Below are 21,825 nucleotides of genomic sequence, written 5' to 3'. Positions count from 1 at the left end.
CTGTTGGGTATTTCTGATAGGCCCGTAGGATATAGCCTGATTAGTCTAGAGTATATTTCCGATATTTTCGTAGGATATTTAGAATAAGTCCGTAAGGTATTTCCGATAAGTCCGCATTATATTTCTGATAAGTACGTAGGGTTGGTCCTTATAAGACCGTAGGGTATTTTTCATAAGTACGTAAGGTATTTTCGATAAGTCATTAGAGTAAGGCCTGATAAGTCCGTAGACTATTTCCGCAAGGTCCTTAGGGCATTTTCGATAAGTATGTAGGGTATTTTTGATAAGTCCGTAGGGTATTTACTATATGACCGTAGGGTATTTACGATAAGTCCGTAAGGTATATCCGATAAGTCCGTAGGGTAGGGCTTAATATGCCCGTAGGCTATTTCCGATAGTTCTGTAGGGTTTTTGCGATAAGTCCTTAGGGTATTTCTTATAGGTCCGTAGTGTAGGGCCTGATAAGTCTGGAGTATATTTTCGATATATCTGTAGGATATTTCCACTAAATCCGTAGGGTATTTCTGATAAGTTTGTAGAGTCGTGCCTGATATGACCGTAGGGTATTTGTGATAAGTCCGTAGGGTATTTCCGATAATTCCATAGGGCAGTTACAGATATGACCGTAGATTATTTACGATAGGTCAGTAGGATATTTCTGATAAGACCGTAGGGTTGGGCTTGATAAGTCCGTAGGGTATTTTTCCTAAGTACTTAGGGTATTTCCGATAAGTCTGTAGTGTATTTTAAATAAGTAAGTAGGTTATTCCCGATAAGTTCGCAAAGTATTTCTGATAAGTCTGTAGGGTATTTTCGAAGGGTCTAAAGTGCCTGATAATTCCATAGGTTATTTAATGTTAGTCCGTAGGGTAATGCCTGATAAGTCCATAGACTATTTTCGAAGGGTCCGTAGGCTACTTCCGATAAGTCCGCATTATATTTCCGATAAGTACGTAGGGTTGGTCCTTATAAGACCGTAGGGTATTTTTCATAAGTACGTAAGGTATTTTCGATAAGTCATTAGAGTAAGGCCTGATAAGTCCGTAGACTATTTCCGCAAGGTCCGTAGGGCATTTTCGATAAGTATGTAGGGAATTTCTGATAAGTCCGTAGGGTATTTACTATATGACCGTAGGGTATTTAGGATAAGTCCGTAGGGTATCTCCGATAGGTCCGTAGGGTAGGGCCTTATAAGACCGTAGTGTATTTTTTATAAGTACGTGGGGTATTTTCGATAATTCTGTAGGGTAGGGCCTGATAAGTCCGTAGACTATTTCTGAAGGGACCGTAAGTTATTTCCGATAGGTCGTAGGGTATTTCCGATAAGTCCGTAGGTTTTTTCATATAAGTACGTAGAACCTGAGAAGTCCATAGGTTATTTCAAATAAATCTAAGGGTAAGGCCTGATTAGTTCGTAAGGTATTTCCGAAAAGTCTGTAGGGTAAAGCCTGATAAATCCGTAGGGTATTTCCGATAAGTCTCTAGGGTTTTTTTGATAGGTCTGTAGGGTATTTCTGATAGGTCCGTAGGGTAGAGCCTGATAAGCCTAGAGTATATTTCTGATATGTTCGTAGGATATTTAGAATAAGTCCGTAGGGTATTTCAGATAAGTCCCTAAAGACAGGCCTGATATTATCGTAGGGTATTTTCGATAAGTCTGTAGGGTAGGGCCTGATAAGTCCGTAGACTATTTCCGAAGGGACCGTAATTTATTTTCGTTAGGTCGTAGGGTATTTCCGATAAGTCCGCATTATATTTCCGATAAGTACGTAGGGTTGGTCCTTATAAGTCCGTAGGGTATTTTTCATAAGTACGTAAGGTATTTTCGATAAGTCATTAGGGTATTGCCTGATAAGTCCGTAGACTATTTCCGCAAGGTCCGTAGGGCATTTTCGATAAGTATGTAGGGTATTTCTTATAAGTCCGTAGGGTATTTACTATATGACCGTAGGGTATTTACGATAAGTCCGTAGGTTATCTCGGATAGGTCCGTAGGGTAGGGCCTTATAAGACCGTAGTGTATTTTTTATAAGTACGTAGGGTATTTTCTATAAGTCTGTAGGGTAGGGCCTGATAAGTCCGTAGACTATTTCCGAAGGGACCGTAAGTTATTTCCGATAGGTCGTAGGGTATTTTCGATAAGTCCGTAGGTTTTTTCATATAAGTACGTAGGGCCTGATAAGTCCATAGGGTATTTCAATTAAATCTAAGGGTAAGGCCTGATTAGTTCGTAAGGTATTTCCGAAAAGTCTGTAGGGTAAAGCCTGATAAATCCGTAGGGTATTTCCGATAAGTCTCTAGGGTTTTTTTGATAGGTCTGTAGGGTATTTCTGATAGGTCCGTAGGGTAGATCCTGATAAGTCTGTACGGTATTTTTCCTAAGTACGTAGGGTATTTCCGATAAGTCTCTAGGTTTAGGCCTTACAAGTCGGTAGGCAATTTTCTATAATTACGTAGGTTATTTCCGATAAGTCGGTAGGGTATTTCCGATAAGTCCGTAGGCTTATGCTTGATAAGTCCAGAGGGATTTTTCGATAAGTCCGTAATGTAGGGCCTGATCTGCTGTAGGGTATTTTCGATAAGTTTGTAGGGTATTTCCGAAAAGTCCGTAGGGTATTTCCGATAAGTCCGTAGGCTTATGCTTGATAAGTCCAGAGTGATTTTTCGATAAGTCCGTAATGTAGGGCCTGATCTGCTGTAGTGTATTTTCGATAAGTCTGTAGGGTATTTCCGATAAGTCTGTAGGGTGTTTCCGACAAGTCCGTAGGGTATTTTTGAAAGTTCTGTATTGTAAAGCTAGTATATTTCCGATATGTTCGTAGGATATTTAGAATCAGTCCGTAGGGTATTTCCGATAATTCCACAGGGCAGTTACAGATATGACCGTAGGTTATTTACGATAGGTCAGTAGGATATTTCTGATAAAACTGTAGGGTTGGGCTTGATAAGTCCGTTTAGTATTTTTTCTAAGTCCGTAGGGTATTTCCTATAAGTCCGTAGGTTTTTTTATGTAAGTACGTAGGGCCTGATAAGTCCATAGGGTATTTTAATTAAATCCGAGGGAAGGGCCTGATTAGTCCGAAAGTTATCTTCGAAAAGTCTGTAGGGTTGAGCCTTATAAATCTGTAGGGTATTTCCGATAAGTCCCTAGGGCCAGGCCAAATATGACCGTAGGGTATTTACGATAAGTAAGTAGGATATTTCTGATAAGACCTTAGGGTAGGGCTTGATAATTCCGTAGGGTATTTTTCCTTAGTACCTATGGTATTTTCGATAAGTCTGTAGGATAGGGCCCTCTAAGTCCGTAGGCTATTTCCGATAATTACGTCGGTTATTTCTGATAAGTCCGTAGGGTATTTCAATTAAATTTGAGGGTAGGGCCTGATTAGTCCGTAAGTTATTTCCGAAAAGTCTGTAGGGTAAAGCGTGATAAATCCGTAGGGTATTTTCGATAAGTCTGCAGGGTTTTTTCGATAAGTCTATTAGGTATTTCTGATAGGTCCGTAGGGTAGAGCCTGATAAGCCTAAGGCATATTTCCGATATGTTCGTAGTATATTTAGAATAAGTCCGTAGGGTATTTCAGATAAGTCCCTATGGACGGGCCTGATATGACCGTAGTGTATTTACGATAAGTCCGTAGAATATTTTCGAAAACTCCGGAGAATAGGTCCTGATAAGTCCGTAGGGTATTTTCCCTAAGTACGTAAATTATTACCGATAAGTCTGTAGGTTTGGGCCTTATAAATCCGTAAGGTATTTCCGATAAGTCTGAAGGGTTTCTTGGATAAGTCTGTTAGGTATTTCTGATAGGTCCGTAGGATAGAGCCTGATAAGTCTTGAGTATATTTCCGATATTTTCGTAGGATACTTAGAATAAATCCGTAGGGTATTTCCGATAAGTCCGCATTATATTTCCGATAGGTACGTAGGGTTGGTCCTTATAAGTCCGTAGGGTATTTTTCATAAGTACGTAAGGTATTTTCGGTAAGTCATTAGGGTAGGGCCTAAAAAATCCGCAGTGTATTTCCGATAATTCCGCAGGATAGGGCCTAGTAAGTCCGTAGGATATTTTAGATAAGTCCGCAGGGTATTTCCTATAAGTCCGTAGGGTATTTCATATAAGTCCGTAGAGCTTGATAAGTCCGTAGTGAATTTCCTATAAGTCCGTAGGGTTTTTCTGATTAGTACGCAGTTTAGGGCATTATTAGTCTGTAGAGTATTTCTGATAAGTCCGTAAGGTATTTCCGATAAGTCCGTACGGCCTGATATGTCCATAAGGTATTTCCTGTAAGTCCGTAGGGTAGGGCCTGGTAAGTCGTAGGGTATTTTCGATAACTCCGTAGGTTTTTTATGATAAGTCCGTAGGGTCTTTAATATACGTACGTAGGGCCTGGTAAATACGTAGCGTATTTTAAATATTTCTGCAGGGTAAGTCCTAATAAGTCCGATGGGAATATCCGATAAGTCCGTAGGTTAGGACCTGATAAGTCCGTAGGGTATTTTCGAAAAGTCTGCAAAGTTGAGCTTAATAAGTATGTAGTGTTTTTCTTATATGTCCCTAATGTATTTAATATAAGTACGTTGAGCCTGATAAGTGCGTAGTGTGTTTTTACTATATCCGTAAGGTAGGGCCTGATAAGTCCGTTGGATATTTTCGATTAGTCTTTAGTGTAGGGCCTGATAAGTACGAAAAGATTTTCCGATAAGTCCGTAGTGTATAGCCTGATCAGTCCGTAAGGTTTTTCCGATAAGTCCTTAGAGTATTCGCGATAAAAAGGGGGATAGGGCCTGATAAAAACATAGGGTATTTATGTTTAGTATGAATAGTATTTTCAATAAGCCCGTGGCTTATTCACAATAATTCCGTAGGGTATATCTTATAAGTTCAAGAATATATTATGTAATTCCGTAAGGCCTGATAAGTCCATAGGGTAGTTCAGATAAGTCCGTAAGGTAAGGCTTTATAAGTCCGTCAGCTATTTCCAATAAGATCTAAGGGTATTTCCGATAAGTCTATAAGGAATTTTCGATAAGTGTGTAGGGTATTTCTAAGAAGTCTGTATTTTATTCTCGATAAGTACGTTGGAAAGTACCTGATAAGACCGTAGGGTATCTTTGATAAGTCCGTAGGATATTTCTGCTAAGTCCTTAGTTTATTTTATATAAAACTGTAGGGCCTCATATGTCTGTTGTTTATTTTCGATAAGTCTGTAGGTTTGTGCATGTATAGACCGCAGTGTATTTCCGATAATTCCGTAGGGTATTTCATATAATTCTGTAAAATAGAGCTTGATAAGTATGTAGGTCATTTCCGATAAGTCCTTAGTGTATTTCATATAGTTGTTAGGGCCTGATAAGTCCGTAGGGTATTTCCGAAAAGTCCTTAGGGTAGGGCTTGATAAGTCCGTAGGGTATTTTCGATATGTACATAGGGTATTTAAATAAGTACGTAGGGCCAGATAAGTGCGTAGTGTATTTTCACTATGTCCGTAGTGTAAGGCCTGATAAGTCCGTAGGGTTTTTCTAATAAGTACGTAGAGTATTTCCGATAAGTCTGTAAAGTAAGGCTTTATAAGTTTGTAGGCTGTTTCTGATAAGTCCGTAGGGTAGCGCCTGCTAAGTCCGTAGGATATTTCTGATAAGTCAGTAGGGTATTTCTGATTAGTCCGTAGGGTAGAGCTTAAAAATACCGCAGTGTATTTTCGATAAGTCCGTAAGGTATTTCATATTACTCCGTAGGGCCTGATAAGTCCGCAGGGTATTTCCAATAAGCCGGTAGGGTCTTTCATATAAGTCCGTAATGTCTGTAAAGTATGTAGGGAATTTCCTATAGGTCCGTACGGTTAGGCCTGAAAGTCCGTAGGGTATAGCTTGATAAGTTTGTAGGGTATTTCTGATAAGTCTGTAAGGTATTTTCGATAAGTACGTAAGGTATTTCCAATAAGTCTGGAAAGTAGGGCTTGATAGGTATCTAGGATATTTCCGATAAGACCATAGGGTAAGGCCTGAAAAGTCCAGTGAGAATTTCTGATAAGTCCGTAGTGTAAGGCCTGATAAGTTCGTAGGGTATATCCGATATGTACGCCGAGTATTTCCGAAAAGTCTGTAAAGTATGGCTTAATAAGTTTGTAGGCTTTTTCCGATAAGTCCGTAGGGTATTTCATATAAGTAAGTAGAGTATTCCGTATAAGTTTGGAGAGCCAGATAAGTCCGTAGCATATTTCCGATAAGTCCGTAGTGTATTTTAAATAAGTAAGTAGGTTATTCCTGATAAGTTCGCATAGTATTTCTGATAAGTCTGTAGGTAATTTCCGGTAAGTCTATAGTTTAGGGCTTTATAGGTCTGAAGTATAGGGACTGGTAAATCCGTAGGGCATTTCTAAATAGTCTGTAGGGTATTTTTGATAAGACCGTAGGATATTTCCGTTAGTTCCGTAGGGTATTTTTGATAAGTCTGAAGGGTATTTATAATAAGTCCGTAGGGTATTTTTCCTAAGAACGTAGGGTATTACAGATATGTCTGTAAGTTAGGGCCTTACAAGTCAGTAGGCAATTTCCGATAATTACGTAGGCTATTTCCGATAAGTCCGTAAGGTATTTCCGATAAGTCCGTACGGTAGGGCCTGATAAGTTTATAGGGTAGGCCCTGATAAGTCCGGAGAGAATTTGCGATAAGTCCGTAAGGTGGGACCTGAGATGTCCGTAGGGTATTTCCAAAAAATCCGTAGGGTATTTTTGATAAGACTGTAAGTTATTTCCGATAGGTTCGTTATGTATTTCTGATAGGTCTGTAGAATATTTTATATAAGTCCGTAGGGTATTTCAGATAAGTTCCTATGGACGGGCCTGATATGACCGTAGTGTATTTACGATAAGTCCGTAGAATATTTTCGAAAACTCCGGAGAATAGGTCCTAAAAAGTCCGTAGGGTATTTTCCCTAAGTACGTAAAATATTACCGATAAGTATGTAGGTTAGGGCCTTATAAACCCGTAAGGTATTTCCGATAAGTCTGAAGGGTTTCTTCGATAAGTCTGTTAGGTATTTCTGATAGGTCCGTAGGATAGAGCCTGATAAGTCTAGAGTATATTTCCGATAATTTCGTAGGATACTTAGAATAAATCCGTAGGGTATTTCCGATAAGTCCGCATTATATTTCCGATAAGTATGTAGGGTTGGTCCTTATAAGTCCGTAGGGTATTTTTCATAAGTACGTAAGGTATTTTTGGTAAGTCATTAGGGTAGGGCCTGAAAAATCCGCAGTGTATTTCCGATAAGTCCGCAGGATAGGGCCTAGTAAGTCCGTAGGATATTTTAGATAAGTCCGCAGGGTATTTCCTATAAGTCCGTAGGGTATTTCATATAAGTCCGTAGAGCTTGATAAGTCCGTAGTGAATTTCCTATAAGTCCGTAGGGTTTTTCTGATTAGTACGCAGTTTAGGGCATTATTAGTCTGTAGAGTATTTCTGATAAGTCCGTAAGGTATTTCCGATAAGTCCGTACGGCCTGATATGTCCATAAGGTATTTCCTGTAAGTCCGTAGGGTAAGGCCTGATAAGTCCGTAGGGGTTTTCTAATAAGTACGTAGGCTATTTCCGATAAGTCCGTAGGGTATTTAATAAAAGTACGTAAGACCTGATAAGTGCGTAGTGAATTTTAATTATGTCCGTAGGGTAGGGCATAAAAAGTTTGTTGGGTATTTCCGATAAGTGCGCAGGGTAGGGCCTGATAAGACCGTAGGGTATTTCCGATCAGTCTGTAGGGTTGGGCTTGATAAGACCGTAGGGTATTTCCTATAAACCGTATGGTATTTTCGAAAAGTCCGTAGGTTATTTCCAAAAAGTCCTTAGTGTATTTCATATAGGTCTGTAGGGCCTCATATGTCTATAGTTCATTGCCGATAAGTGCGTAGGTTAGGGCCTGAAAAGTCTGCAGTCTACTTCCGCTAATTCCGTATGGTATTTCATATAAGTCTGTAAATTAGAGCTTGATAAGTCTGTAGGTCATTTCTGATAAGTCCTTAGTATATTTTATATAGTTCCGTAGGGCCTGAGAGGTCTGTAGGGTATTTCCGTTATGTCCGTAGGGTACGGCATGATAAGTCCGTAGGCTATATGCAATAGGTCAGTAGGGTAGAACCTGCTAAGTCCGTAGGATATTTCTGATAAGTCAGTAGGGTATTTCTGATTAGTCCGTAGGGTAGGGCCTGATAAGTTTGTAGGGTATTTCTGATAAATCCTTAGAGGTATTTACGATATGTCCGTAATGTATTTCATATTACTCTGTAGGGCCTGATAAGTTCGCAGGGTATTTCCTATAAGTCCGTAGGGTATTTTATATAAGTTTTTAGGGCCTTCTTTATCCGGACGGTATTTTTGATAAGTCCGTAAGGTACGGCATGATCAGTCCGCAGGGTATTTACGATAAGTCCGTATGGTATTTGCGATAAGTACGTAAGTTATTTCCGATAAGTCTGTAAAGTAGGGCTTGATAAGTATGTAGGATAATTCCAATAAGACCATAGGGTGAGGCCTAAAAAGTCCAGTGAGAATTTCTGATAAGTCCGTAGTGTATGGCATTATTAGTCGGTAGGGTATTTCCGAAAGGTCCGTAGGGCCTGATAAATCCATGAAGTATTTCTTGTTAGTCCGTAGGTAGAGCCTGGTAAGTCGTAGGGTATTTTCGATTAGTCCGTAGGGTAGGGCCTGAGAAGTCTATAGGGTATTTGCGATAAGTCCGTTTGGTAGCGCCTGCAAAGTCCGTAGGTTACTTCAAGTAACTCCGTAAAATATTTTATGTAAGAACGTAGGGCCTGATAAGTCTATAGGCTATTTCCGATGAGTCCGTAGGAAACTTTCGATATGTCTGAGAAGTAGAGCCTGATAAGTACGTTTGGTATTTTCGATTAGTCTTTAGGTTAATTCCGATAAGTCCGTAGGGTAGGGCCTTAAAAGTCCGCAGGCTATTTCCGATAAGTCCGTAGAGTTTTTCCTAAAACTCCGTAGGGTAGGTCCTGATAAGTCCGTAGGGTATTTTCCCTAAGTACGTAAAGTATTACATATAAGTCTGTAGGTTAGGGCCTTATAAATCCGTAGGGTATTTCCGATAAGTCTGAAGGGTTTCTTCGATAAGTCTGTTGAATATTTCTGATAGTTCCGTAGAATAGAGCCTGATAAGTCTAGAGTATATTTCCGATATTTTCGTAGGATATTTAGAATAAGTCCGTAGGGTACTTCCGATAAGTCCGCATTATATTTCCGATAAGTACGTAGGGTTGGTCCTTATAAGTCCGTAGGGTATTTTTCATAAGTACGTAAGGTATTTTCGATAGGTCATTAGGGTATTGCCTGATAAGTCCGTAGACTATTTCCGCAAGGTCCGTAGGGCATTTTCGATAAGTATGTAGGGTATTTCTGATAAGTCCGTAGGGTATTTACTATATGACCGTAGGGTATTTACGATAAGTCCGTAGGTTATCTCCGATAGGTCCGTAGGGTAGGGCCTTATAAGCGTGTAGTGTATTTTTTATAAGTACGTAGGGTATTTTTGATAAGTCTGTAGGGTAGGGCCTGATAAGTCCGTAGACTATTTCCGAAGGGACCGTAAGTTATTTCCGATAGGTCGTAGGGTATTTCCGATAAGTCCGTAGGTTTTTTCATATAAGTACGTAGGGCCTGATAAGTCCATAGGGTATTTCAATTAAATCTAAGGGTAAGGCCTGATTAGTTCGTAAAGTATTTCCGAAAAGTCTGTAGGGTAATGCCTGATAAATCCGTAGGGTATTTCCGATAAGTCTCTAGGGTTTTTTTGATAGGTCTGTAGGGTATTTCTGATAGGTCCGTAGGGTAGAGCCTGATAAGTCTAGAGTATATTTCTGATATGTTCGTAGGATATTTAGGATAAGTCCGTAGGGTATTTCAGATAAGTCCCTAGGGACGGGCCTGATATTACCGTAGGGTATTTTCGATAAGTCTGTAGGGTAGGGCCTGATAAGTCCGTAGACTATTTCCGAAGGGACCGTAAGTTATTTCCGATAGGTCGTAGGGTATTTCGGATAAGTCCGCATTATATTTCCGATAAGTACGTAGGGTTGGTCCTTATAAGTCCGTAGTGTATTTTTCATAAGTACGTAAGGTATTTTCGATAAGTCATTAGGGTGTTGCCTGATAAGTCCGTAGACTATTTCCGCAAGGTCCGTAGGGCATTTTTGATAAGTATGTAGGGTATTTCTGATAAGTCCGTAGGGTATTTACTATATGACCATAGGGTATTTACGATAAGTCCGTAGGTTATCTCCGATAGGTCCGTAGGGTAGGGCCTTATAAGACCGTAGTGTATTTTTTATAAGTACGTAGGGTATTTCCAATAAGTCTGTAGGTTATTTCCGATAAGTCTGTAGGGTATTTCCGATAAGTCTGTAGGGTATTTCCGATAAGTCCGTATGGTTATCCGATGAGTCCGTAGGGTATTTCATATAAGTCTGTAGGGCCTGATAAGTCTGTATGCTAGGGTCTGATAAGTCCGGATGTTATTTCTGATAAGACTGTAGCTGATTTCCTATAAGACGTAGATTATTTCATGGAAGTTCGTAGGGACTGATAAGTCCATAGGCTAGTTCAGATTAGTCCGTAGGATAGGGAGAGTTAAGTCCGTAAATTATATAGGATAAGACCGTAGGGTATTTCCGATAAGGCCTAAAATATTTCACGAAAGTCCGTAGGGCCTGAAAAGTCCATGAGGTAGTTCAGATAAGTCCGTAAGGTGGGGTCAGATAAGTCCGTTAGCTAATTCCGATAAGGCTAGAGGGTATTTTCGATAAGTACGTAGGGAATTTCCAATAAGTCTGTAAAGTAGGACTTGATAAGTATGTAGGGTATTTGCGATATGTCCGTAGGGTATTTAATATATGTACGTAGGTCCTGAAAAGAGCGTAGTGTATTTCATATAGGTCTGTAGAGCATTAAAGGTCTGTAGGGTATTTCCGATAAATCCGTACTGTAGGGCCTGATAAGTCCGTAGGGTATTGCTGATAAATACGGAGGGTAGTGCCTGATAAGACTGTAGGGTATTTCCGATAAACCGTAGGGTATTTTCAATAAGTTTGTAGGGTAGGGCCTGTTAAAACCGTAGGGTATTTCAGATAAGTCTGTTAGATAGAGCTTGGTATGTCTGTAGTGTATTTCTGATAAGTCCGTAAGGTAGGGCCTACAAGTCTGGATGGTATTTCTGATAGGTCCGTAGGGTATTTTTGATAATTTTTTAGGATAGGGCCTGATAAGTCCATATGGTAGAGCCTTAAAAGTTCGTAGGATTTTTCCGATAAGTCTGTAAGGTAGGGCCTGATTAGTCGGTAGGGTATTTTTTTTAAGTAAGAAGGGTATTTTCGATAAGTCCGTAGTATAGGGCCTGATAAGTCCGTAGGGTAGGACTTGGTAAATCCGTAGGGTATTTCCGATTAGTCCGTAGAGTAGGGCCTGATAAGTTCGTAGGGTAGTGTTTGATTAGCCGTAGGGTATTTCTAATAAGTACGCAGGGTAGCGCCTGTTAAGACCGTAGGGTATTTCCGATAACTCTGTAGGGTATTACAGATAAGTCCGTTCAGTTATGCTTGAGAGTCCGTAAGGTATTTCCAATATGTCTCTAGGAAATTTCCGATAAGTCCGTAGGGTAGGGTCTGAAAAGTCTGTAGGGTATTTCCATAAGTCTTTAGGGTATCACAGATACGTCCGTACGGTACGTCCTGAGAGTCCGTAAGGTATTTCTAATAAGTCTGTAGGGTATTTCCGATAAGTCCGTAGAGTAGGGCTTGATTAGTCCGTAGGGTATTTACGACAAGTCCGTAGGGTATTTCTGATAAGTACAAAGGGTAGGGTCTGATAAGACTGTAGAGAATTTCCGATAAACCGTAGGGTTTCTACGTTAAGTTCGTAGAGTAGGGCCTGGTAAGACCGTAGGGTATTTCTAATAAGTCTGTTAGGTAGGGCCTGGTATGTCCGTAGTATATTTCTAATAAGCCTGTAGGGTAGGGCCTAATAAGTAAGGATGGTATTTTTGATAGGTCCGTAGGGTATTTCCTTTTAATCTGTAGGATAAGGCCTGAAAAGTCCGTAGGGTAGAACCTGGTAAATCCGTAGGGTATTTCCGATTAGTCCGAAGTGTATTTCCGATTAGTTTTTAAGGTAGGGCCTGATTAATACGTTGAGTATTTCCGATAAGTCTGTAGGGTATTTCCAAAAAGTCCGTACGGTAAGGCATAAAATTCTGTAACGTATTTCCAATAAGTCTCTAGGGTATTTCCAAAAAGTCTATAGGGTATTTCCGATAAGTCAGTAGGCTATTTCTGATAATTGTGTAGGATTTTTCTGATGATTCCGTAGGTTATTTCCTATAGGTCCGTAGGGTAGGGCCTGATAAGTTCGTCGGGTAGGGCCTTATTATTCCGTAGTGTATTTCTGATAAGTGCATATTGTATTTCCGATAAGTCCGTAGTGTATTTCCGATGAGTCCGTAGGGTATTCCATATAAGTCCTTAGGGCCTGATAAGTCCGTTGGGTATTTAATATAAGTCCGTAGAGCCTGATAAATCGGTAGGGTATTTCCGAAAAGTCTGTGAAGTTGGGCTTGATAAGGATGAATGGTATTTTCGATAAGACTATAAGGTATTAATTATAAGTACGTAAGGTTTGATAAGTCCGTAGGTTATACCTTATATGTCCGTAAGGTAGGGCCTGATAATTTCGTAGGGTAGGGCCTGATTTTTCCGTAGTGTATTTCTGATAAGTCCGTAGGGTATTTCTTATAAGACTGTATGTGATCTACGAAAAGTCCTAGAATATTTCATGTATGTCCGTAGGGCCTGATAAGTCCATAGGGTAGTTTAGATAAGTCCGTAGGGTAGGGTCTGATAAGTCCGTAAACTATTTCCGATAAGTCCGGAGGTAGGGCCTGATTAGTCCGTAGGATAGTGTCTGATTATCCGTAGGGTATTTTCGATAAGTACGAAGGGCAGGGCCTGTCCAGACCGTAGGGTATTTACGATTAGTCTGTAGGATAGAGACTCATAAGTCCAGAGATAATTTCCGATAGGTCCGTAGTGTAGGGCCTGATCAGTACGTAGGATATATCCGATAGGTCCGTAGAGTATTTCATATAAGTTCGTAATGCCTGATAAGTCTGTAGGGTATTTCCTATAAGTCCGTAGAGTAGGGCCTAAATGTCCGTAAGGTAGGGCCTGATAAGTTCGTATTGTATTTCCGATAAGTCTGTGAAGTAGACCTTGATATGTCTGTAGGTTATTTCCGATAAGTCCTTAATGTATTTCATATTTGTCCGTAAGGACTGATTAGTCCGTAGGGTATTTCCGATAAGTCTGTAGGGTAGGGTCTGATTAATACGTTGAGTATTTCCGATAAGTCCGTATAGTTTTTCCGATAAGTCCGTAATGTAGTGCCTGATAATTCCCCAGGGTAGAGCCTAAAGAGTTCGTAGGGTATTTCAGATAAGTCTGTAGGGTATTTCTTATAAGTCCGGAGGGTATTTCCGATGAGTCCGTTGGGTATTTTATATAAGTCCGTAGGGCCTGATAAGTCCGTAGGGCCTGTAAAATCCGTAGGGTATTTAATATAAGTTCGTAGGGCCTGATAAGACGATAGGGTATTTCCGAAAAGTCTGTAAAGTTGGGCTTGATAAGGATGAATGGTATTTTCGATAAGACTTTAGGGTATTTATTTTAAGTACGTAAGGTCTGATAAGTCTGTAGGTTATATCCTATTGGTCCGTAAGGTAGGGCCTGATAAGTTCGTAGGGTAGGGCCTGATTTTTCCGTAGTGTATTTCTGATTAGTCTGTAGGGTATTTCTTTTAAGACTGTAGGTGATCTTCGAAAAGTCCTAGAATATTTTATGTAAGTCTGTAGGGCCTGATAAGTCCATAGGGTAGTTTAGATAAGTCCGTAGAGTACGGCCTGATAAGTCCGTAAACTATTTCTGATAAGTCCGTTAGGTGTTTCCGACAAGTCTTCTATGGTATTTCCAATAAGTCCGTAGGGTATTTATGATAGGTCCGAAAAGTATTTTCAAGAAGTACGTAGGGTTTTTTCGATAAGTCCGTTTGGTAGGGCCGGCTACGTCCGTAGGGTAGGACCTGGTAAATCCGTAGTGTATTTCCGATTAGTCCGTAGAGTATTTCCGATAAATCAGTAGAGTATTTCCGATACGTCCGTAGGGTATGACTTTATATGACTGTAGGGTATTTTCGATAGTTCCGTAGGGTATTTCCGATAAGTCCGTAGGGTATTTCTGATAAGTCGGCTAACGGCCTCTTATACTATACATAGGTATACCCCCTCCAACGATCTAGCCTCAGGACCGTACCACGTGATCGAGAACCCAACGCGCGTTCATTCATTCATATAAAGGGGATTTTTATATATTACCATAAATTTATTTGAGTGGATTTCGAAAAGTAGAATAACAATTACGGTTCGTAATTGCATTGCAAATACAGCTCGAACAGCTCGAAAAAAAACGGCTAGTTTTAGAATCGGGTCTAACACACGTCGAAAATCTAATCCAAGAAGGAAATCTAAGTAAACAAGAAATAAGAAAGGGTTACGAACGACTTACTTAACTAGTAGAGGAATACGAAACATTGTATGAAAAGTGCGCTACTGCTATCAGCGAAGTAGGAGGAGTCGATAGTTTGAATCCAATCATAGAGAGATATTTCGCGATCGGAGACAAAATTGACTCGGGCAATATGGCCGCGGTTAGTAGCGCGAATGGTTCGCATGGAGACGACGGTGCTACAAATACCTGCGATTAGCAAATACGATAACGCCGAATCGAGATCCCGAAATTCGACGGAGACATCGGAAAGTGGATCTAATTCAAGGGGAGTTTCATGACGCTGGTGAACACGCGTAGTTACATATCAGACTTAGAAAAACACGCATACCTTCGCGACTCCCTTCGCGGCGAGTCCCTTCAAACGATCGAACATTATCAATTAAATGGGGAAAAATATAAGGACGCGTGGGGAGCGTTACTGAAGGCGTTCGATGTACCACGTATACTATTAGCTCTGGTAATCGACGCGTTAATCGACATACCCCGACCGAAGGCCGAATCAGCGAAGGACGTAACTGCATTCTTGAACGAACTGCGGTCTCACATCTCCACACTTGAGACATTTAATGTAAGTTCGGTGGCCTGGCCGGTACGTCTCGCTGAACGCGCGTTACCCAGCGAAATGCTACAAGAATGGAATAAACAGATAGAGTCCGACGAATATCTGACTATCGAGCAATTCTTTAATTTTTTAACCCGATATGCGCGTGCGTTTGCTCCGCTGAAAACGTCATCAACGTCTGCGAACCTCGAGCCCCGCGCAAAACGTGGATATCCCGAGACGATGACTTTACGGCCACTAAAGCGACAGGAGACACATATAACCCTTACATTTCTTACTCGGACCTTAACTAATTGCATTCTTTGCAAACGAGATAAACATCTTTTATACCAATGTTCCCGATACCATGACCTGAAGAGACAAGACAGACTGGCGATAGTTAAACGTTACGGATTATGTCCAAAGTGCTTACGGAAGCATCGAGACCCATGTAACAGTTCATATTGTGAAATCTGCAGTCGATCCCATCATACGTCGATACATATAGACAATGACGAGCATGAGATCACGAAACAGGAGAGTCACACCCCCGCGAGGACGGAGACCGCGTCGACAGCTCAAACGAACTCATCACTACGCGACTAACACCGATCCTTCATGTCAATTCGCACGGTGTACCGAATTAATTCCTTATGAGCGCCAAGTACCGTGTTAGAAAAAACGAAACGGGACCTTTAAACAATTTCGGATATTCTTAGATACATGCTTCGCCGCACACTTCATTGCCGAAAATGTCACGAGAGAGTTACGCTAACAGATTATACCATATTAGGTTTCCACTCACGCTAGACCAGAACTTGATCGATGATCGTCATCGGGGTAATCATTTAATCGCTAAACAATAAATATGAGCAGAACTTTTCGCTACTCATCGTCTCTAATATAGCGCGATCGAATTCAGTAAACAAATTAGAAGGCGAAATTCATTACGTCTAAAATGCGAGACGATACGAATCAAGAAAATACATGGTGCGTATATCCTCGCGAGGAAGGACATGATCACAGTCACCTACGTAGTATAGCCTCACGCCGATTCCACAATCTCTCAAAGAAGTTACACGCGAATACCGAACTCAGGAAGGAATATAAACGGATCATACGGGAATATATCGATTTAAGACATATGTCGAATGTTAAAGACGAACTTACGGGAGGCTGTTATCTTCCCCATCACACAGTCGTTAAATCAGTCAGCATGACAACAAAGGTATGGGTCGTATTCGACAGTTCCGCGAAAAAATGATCAGATGTATTTCTCAACAACACTTTGTTAGTAGAACCTATCATTCGAGATACTGTAGTAAAACTCTTGTTACGATTCCGGACATATCGATATGTATTAACAGCGGATATCGAAAAAATGTATCAGCAAATATGGATTCATCCAGACGATCGCAAATATCAACAGATATTTTAGTGACATAACGAACAGATTCGCGAGTTCGAACTTAACACGGTGACACTCGAAATAACCTTAACACCTTTTCTTGCCATACGAACCATAGAACGACTCGCGAAGGATGAAGGCGCAAATCATCCGCTCGGAGCCGAAAAATTAAACCGGGATCTATACTTTGATGACCTCATTACTGGAGCGGATAACATCGAAACCCTCGGAAGGATACGCGATCAAACCATCGAAATATTGAAACGAGGCGGGTTTAACATACGACAGTGGGCGTCTAACTTCCGACCGGTGCTCGAAAATTTAGATATAAAGAACGTCGACGTCGAACTCTGCTCGGGAGAAAATCGTGTTTTAAAGACACTCGGTATTTCATGGAACGCACATCATGATTGTTTAATATACTCCGTCGCGCCTGTAGAAACTCGCGAAAGAATTACCAAACGACGAATTCTATCCGAAGTAGCAAGGATCTTCGATCCACTCGGACTGTTAGGACGCGTCATTCTAACAGCTAAGGTCTTCATCCAAGACTGCTGGAAAACACACGTCGATTGGGATGAATCGGTACCCAATACGTTACATACCTCGTGGATAACGCTCGCAGAACAATGGACATTAATTGACAGTTTTACGATAGAAAGACGCATTACACTCGACGAGCCGATTGACGTGCAAGTGCATGGTTTTTGCGACGCAAGTAAATCTGGTAACGGCGGCTGCTTATATGTAAGATCGCGAGATAAATTCGGTAATACACGCGTGCGTCTACTTTGCGCTAAAAGTCGCGTGGCTCCTCTTAAGGACACCACCGTACCACGTATAGAATTACGCAGAGCATTGACACTCGCGCGATTATACAGAGAATCCGGACCGCCGATAGATTGAAACCCGACAAGATATCTTTCTGGTCCGATTCAATAATTGTACTAGGTTAGCTGAAAGGAGACTCCAGTATGTTAAAAATATGCACGGCAAATCTCGTGCGCGAAATACAAGAAATCTCTGAAGGTTTCACATGGCGACATGTGCGATCTGAAGATAACCCAGCGGACGCTTTATCGAGGAGAATGCTTCCGCGCGATTTCCCTAAAAGAACGATGCATTGAAAGGGAATTTCTCTAATTGCCGGACGTAAAGAGATTATCGGTATTAACGACGTGAATTGAATCAAGAAGCAAATTTCAGCTTTCGATTCGAACAAGCTAATCGATTGTCTTCATGGAAACATATTCTAAAAAAACGCTAGAAATGGACCTAACCACAGCATAAAATCAAAGGAACACCACCGTCATTCTCATCGACAAATCAACTATACGTGAGACAGCCGTGAAAACTATTCACGGAGTCGTCAAGGAAAGTGTGACAACTATTTGTCCACTATCAATGCGAGTATTCACCGTGAAGACGGTTCACGGAGTGGTCAAGCGAAATGCGATAACTATTTGTCCATTGTTAAACCATAATTAACGTTCGTGCGTTGTATCTCTTATGATTAATTTTCTCGTACGTACAAAACAGGTGTCCTCAAGGTGGAGTTACCTCCCTACTGATGTGGCTCATAGTTGTCGATGAGCTCCTGAGCAGGCTCGGGAAGCTGGCGGTTAAAACGGTTTGGTTTGCCGATTACATCTGCATTGCGGTCACTTGCACTCCCCACTTCTCAAATCCTATTGTAAAGGATACCTTACTCTTTCTATTAAAAAAAATATCTTCCTATTTCTTCACTGGACGTCTACAACGATACATCATAGATAACCTCTCAGGAAAAAACAGAAAAAGCGACAAAGAGTTGACGATGTCTGTCAAAGAAGACTATATACTACTATCATTTATATTTATTATAAGCAAGACTTCGTCGTTGCATTTGCATACAGGCGAAGTTAGAGTAAGGTAAGTCAATAGAGAGTCGTCAAATTTTTGCAAGGACGACATTTTATTTTCTAATATATTAACTAGAGTGTTTTGTGTGTGTTTGTAAGAAGCGAAGCTCTTCTTAATCAGATAAATAATGTTTTATTATAGCAGCACTTTACTTCGATCAAATTTATTTTCTTATCCCTTCTTTCATTTTATCAAATTCTCATCATTATAGCTTATCGCTAGCTCCAGAAGATTTTAGTTTTTATATAACTGCTCAACAAGACAAAATATACTGCAAACTAGAGCTACAGTGTGTGAAAACAGGCAGAGTAAAACTATTAGGGATATTCCGAAGATTTCAAACGAACTGGTTTATGCATTACAGGCGCGCAAAAAGGTATTATTAGATGTGTAGAATAATATTTCTAATGTGTTTAATACTACGGGAACTGCTTGAAATAATGAAACCGATAATCGTAAGTCATTAAATAGCTTTGAATAAATAGATTTGCTTTTTAATATTTTGTACTCATACAAGACATACATAATCTAAATAAATCACGTTTAAAATATTTTTTTAAATTATATATTTTATTCAGATCATTTGTAATTAGATATTGTGAGTTGTGATTTAGGTTTTGCTGAACCGAAAACTAACGCCTAAAAGTTTCGTAAAAATCAGCATAAATACACGATTAAGAAGATTGTAAATTGTGCAACTGAACGCTCTCGTGCATATCATAAGCGCCAAAAGGCTTTATTAAATGAGCTGAATAATATTTCTAATGCGGATAATACTGTGGGCACTGTTCGAAATAGTGAAAACAGAATATGCATAATCTAAATACATCACGTTTTAATCATTTAAACAAATTTTATCTTCTATTTAGATCATTTACAATTGAATATTGTGAATTGCGATCAAAGTTTTTTCTAACCGACAACTAACGCTGGATAGTTTTGTGATAATCAGCAAATAAACACGATTAAGAAGATTCCGAATATGTCAACAGTACGTGTTCGTGCTTTTCGTGCACGCCGAATGGCGGTTTTGAATGTTCAGACTAATATTTTAATTGCGCGTAATAATGCGTGAAGTATTCTAAATTTACGACGAAAATAAAAACCTTATTTAGAAACGTCGTAAAGAATTCGAATCGTACTTAGACATTAACAAAACGATTGAGATTTGTCGAAAACTATGTCGTGAAGATGGACAAGAGGACGATAGCGATGAGATTCCAGATGTCGCTATGAAATTTCCAGAAGCTAATCAATTCCAAGCACTGTATGATAATCCAAATTCTAAGGTCAAAAATGATTTACACTTAGCAACGCTAAGTAAACTGGGAGCTATTGCTAGATAGAAAGAAATTCGTATGCCTAATGAGCAATATTATGAACTAATAAAAATAGCGAACGAAAAACAAAAGGAACTTTTAATGCATGTCATTCACCATCTTCAGTTTGAAAATCCATCTCCATTACAAATATTTTTAACGGGCCTGTCAGAATTTGTAAAACGTTTGTAATCAAATTATTATTGGAAATTTATAATAGATATACTGAAAACGATGGATTCTGCAACTTTTATATCACGTGTGCTTCAACTGGTAAAGCAGCTGTGGCTATTGATGGATCAAGGATACATACTGCACTAAAGATTAGTCTATCTAATTTGCTTCCTTTATCCATCGAAGTAGCAACCTAATATAGATCATTGTTCAAATATGTTCGCGTATTAATTATTGATGAGGTCACTATGACTTGAGCTGAGTTGTTGTCTTAAATCGATTCTAGATAGTAACAAATAACTGGTAATCATCTAGTAAATTTTGGTGGAATTGATTTCATTTTGATTGGTGATCTTCGTCAACTACTGCCAATACTACTCAAATTTATAAATAAACAAAGCAGCAAATAGCTGGTCCCTTATTATAGCGATGGTTAAAATTATTTGAATTGACCGAAGTAATGCGACAAGCTAATCGAACTTTTTCTACAATATTACCCAATATTGGCAATTGTAAGCTCTTGGACGATAACGAGTTGCAATTAATTGAATCAAGATTCTATTCTGAAGAAGAAGCAAATATAATTTGTCCAGACGGGAAACGATGGTTCTTCGACAATCATTTAGTTGCTGAATATAATAATAAATTTTTAAATTCTTTTGAACGAAAAATTTTTTCGGAAGAAACTGATGTATATATTGTGTACGATCCGAAATGATTGTACGGTAACTAGCTATATTCAAATCGCGCGCCTCCAATTCTATCGATTACGATTCTAGTTCGATAATTGTTACGAATATCAAATAACTCCAAGCGACTATCGAAAAGCTAATGATAGCTACAACAACCTTTCGAATCCCATCCTCTCACCTCACCGCCATACGCCCCCTGTTGGGCCAACTAAAAGGAATTCTCATTGTATTCTTTGGCTGGACGTTTGTGAACACAAATGTAAGTAGAAGCGGGAGAGCAGAGAGCTAAGTAAAAGGAAAAAGTTGAGGAGTTAATCGAGGGAGTTTAAGTCGATAGGGGAGGTAACAGGGAACGTAAGCAAGGCGGACGAGAGGTGAGATTGTTTCATTATAATTATTTCACTTTAAAGGTAATTTTCCGCGTGGTAACACCAGGTGGTTGATTCTCATTGTCTTAATATAATATCATCCAGAGTTTTTATGCCGTAAAGCTTTTCCTTGACGAGACAACAAAGTATTGCATCTTTATTTTTGCTAAACCACATGTTTGATTAATTTATTTTAATCCTTTTTTCTCATCCCAAGCAACTAATTGCTAAACGGCTTCTTATCGAGAAATCTAGGCCATATCATATTGGTTGTCACAATGTGAAACAGCAAACCTCTATGCGTTTACAATTACACAAAGTGACAACTGTTCATGCAGGAGGTTTGCCTTATGAAATTACATTTGTTGTTAATAATCTATATATAATAGGAACAAATATCGACGTATCAGATGGATTAGCGAATAGTGCAACAGCAAAGCGGATTTTTATCGAATATAATAAAAAAGGAGAAAGTTGTCGATTGTGGCTATAATTCCTTACATCTCCCAAAATAGGAGAAAAAATCAGAAGAAAGGCAGCGTCATTTGTACAAAGAAACAATCTTTATCCACATGCAGTATCAATTACCCGCAGAAAATTGTCTATACCATTGGTACCTAATCGCACTTCCCATTAGTTTCGGCGTGTGCGATAAAAATTCAGAAGTCTGATAGAGGTACATTTCATGAGATTGTATATGAATATGACAAGACACAAGCTCAACAGCTACTGTACGTTGCACTCTCACGAGTAACATCAATGCAGGGCTTACATCTCGATTCCAAAGAGAAGGAC

The sequence above is a fragment of the Polistes dominula genome, unplaced genomic scaffold (assembly GCF_049000335.1).
Source record: "Polistes dominula isolate Pdom_NZ unplaced genomic scaffold, Pdom_raw_medaka contig_305, whole genome shotgun sequence".
Classification (NCBI taxonomy): Eukaryota; Metazoa; Arthropoda; class Insecta; order Hymenoptera; family Vespidae; genus Polistes; species Polistes dominula.
This window is presented reverse-complemented; position numbering follows the sequence as displayed.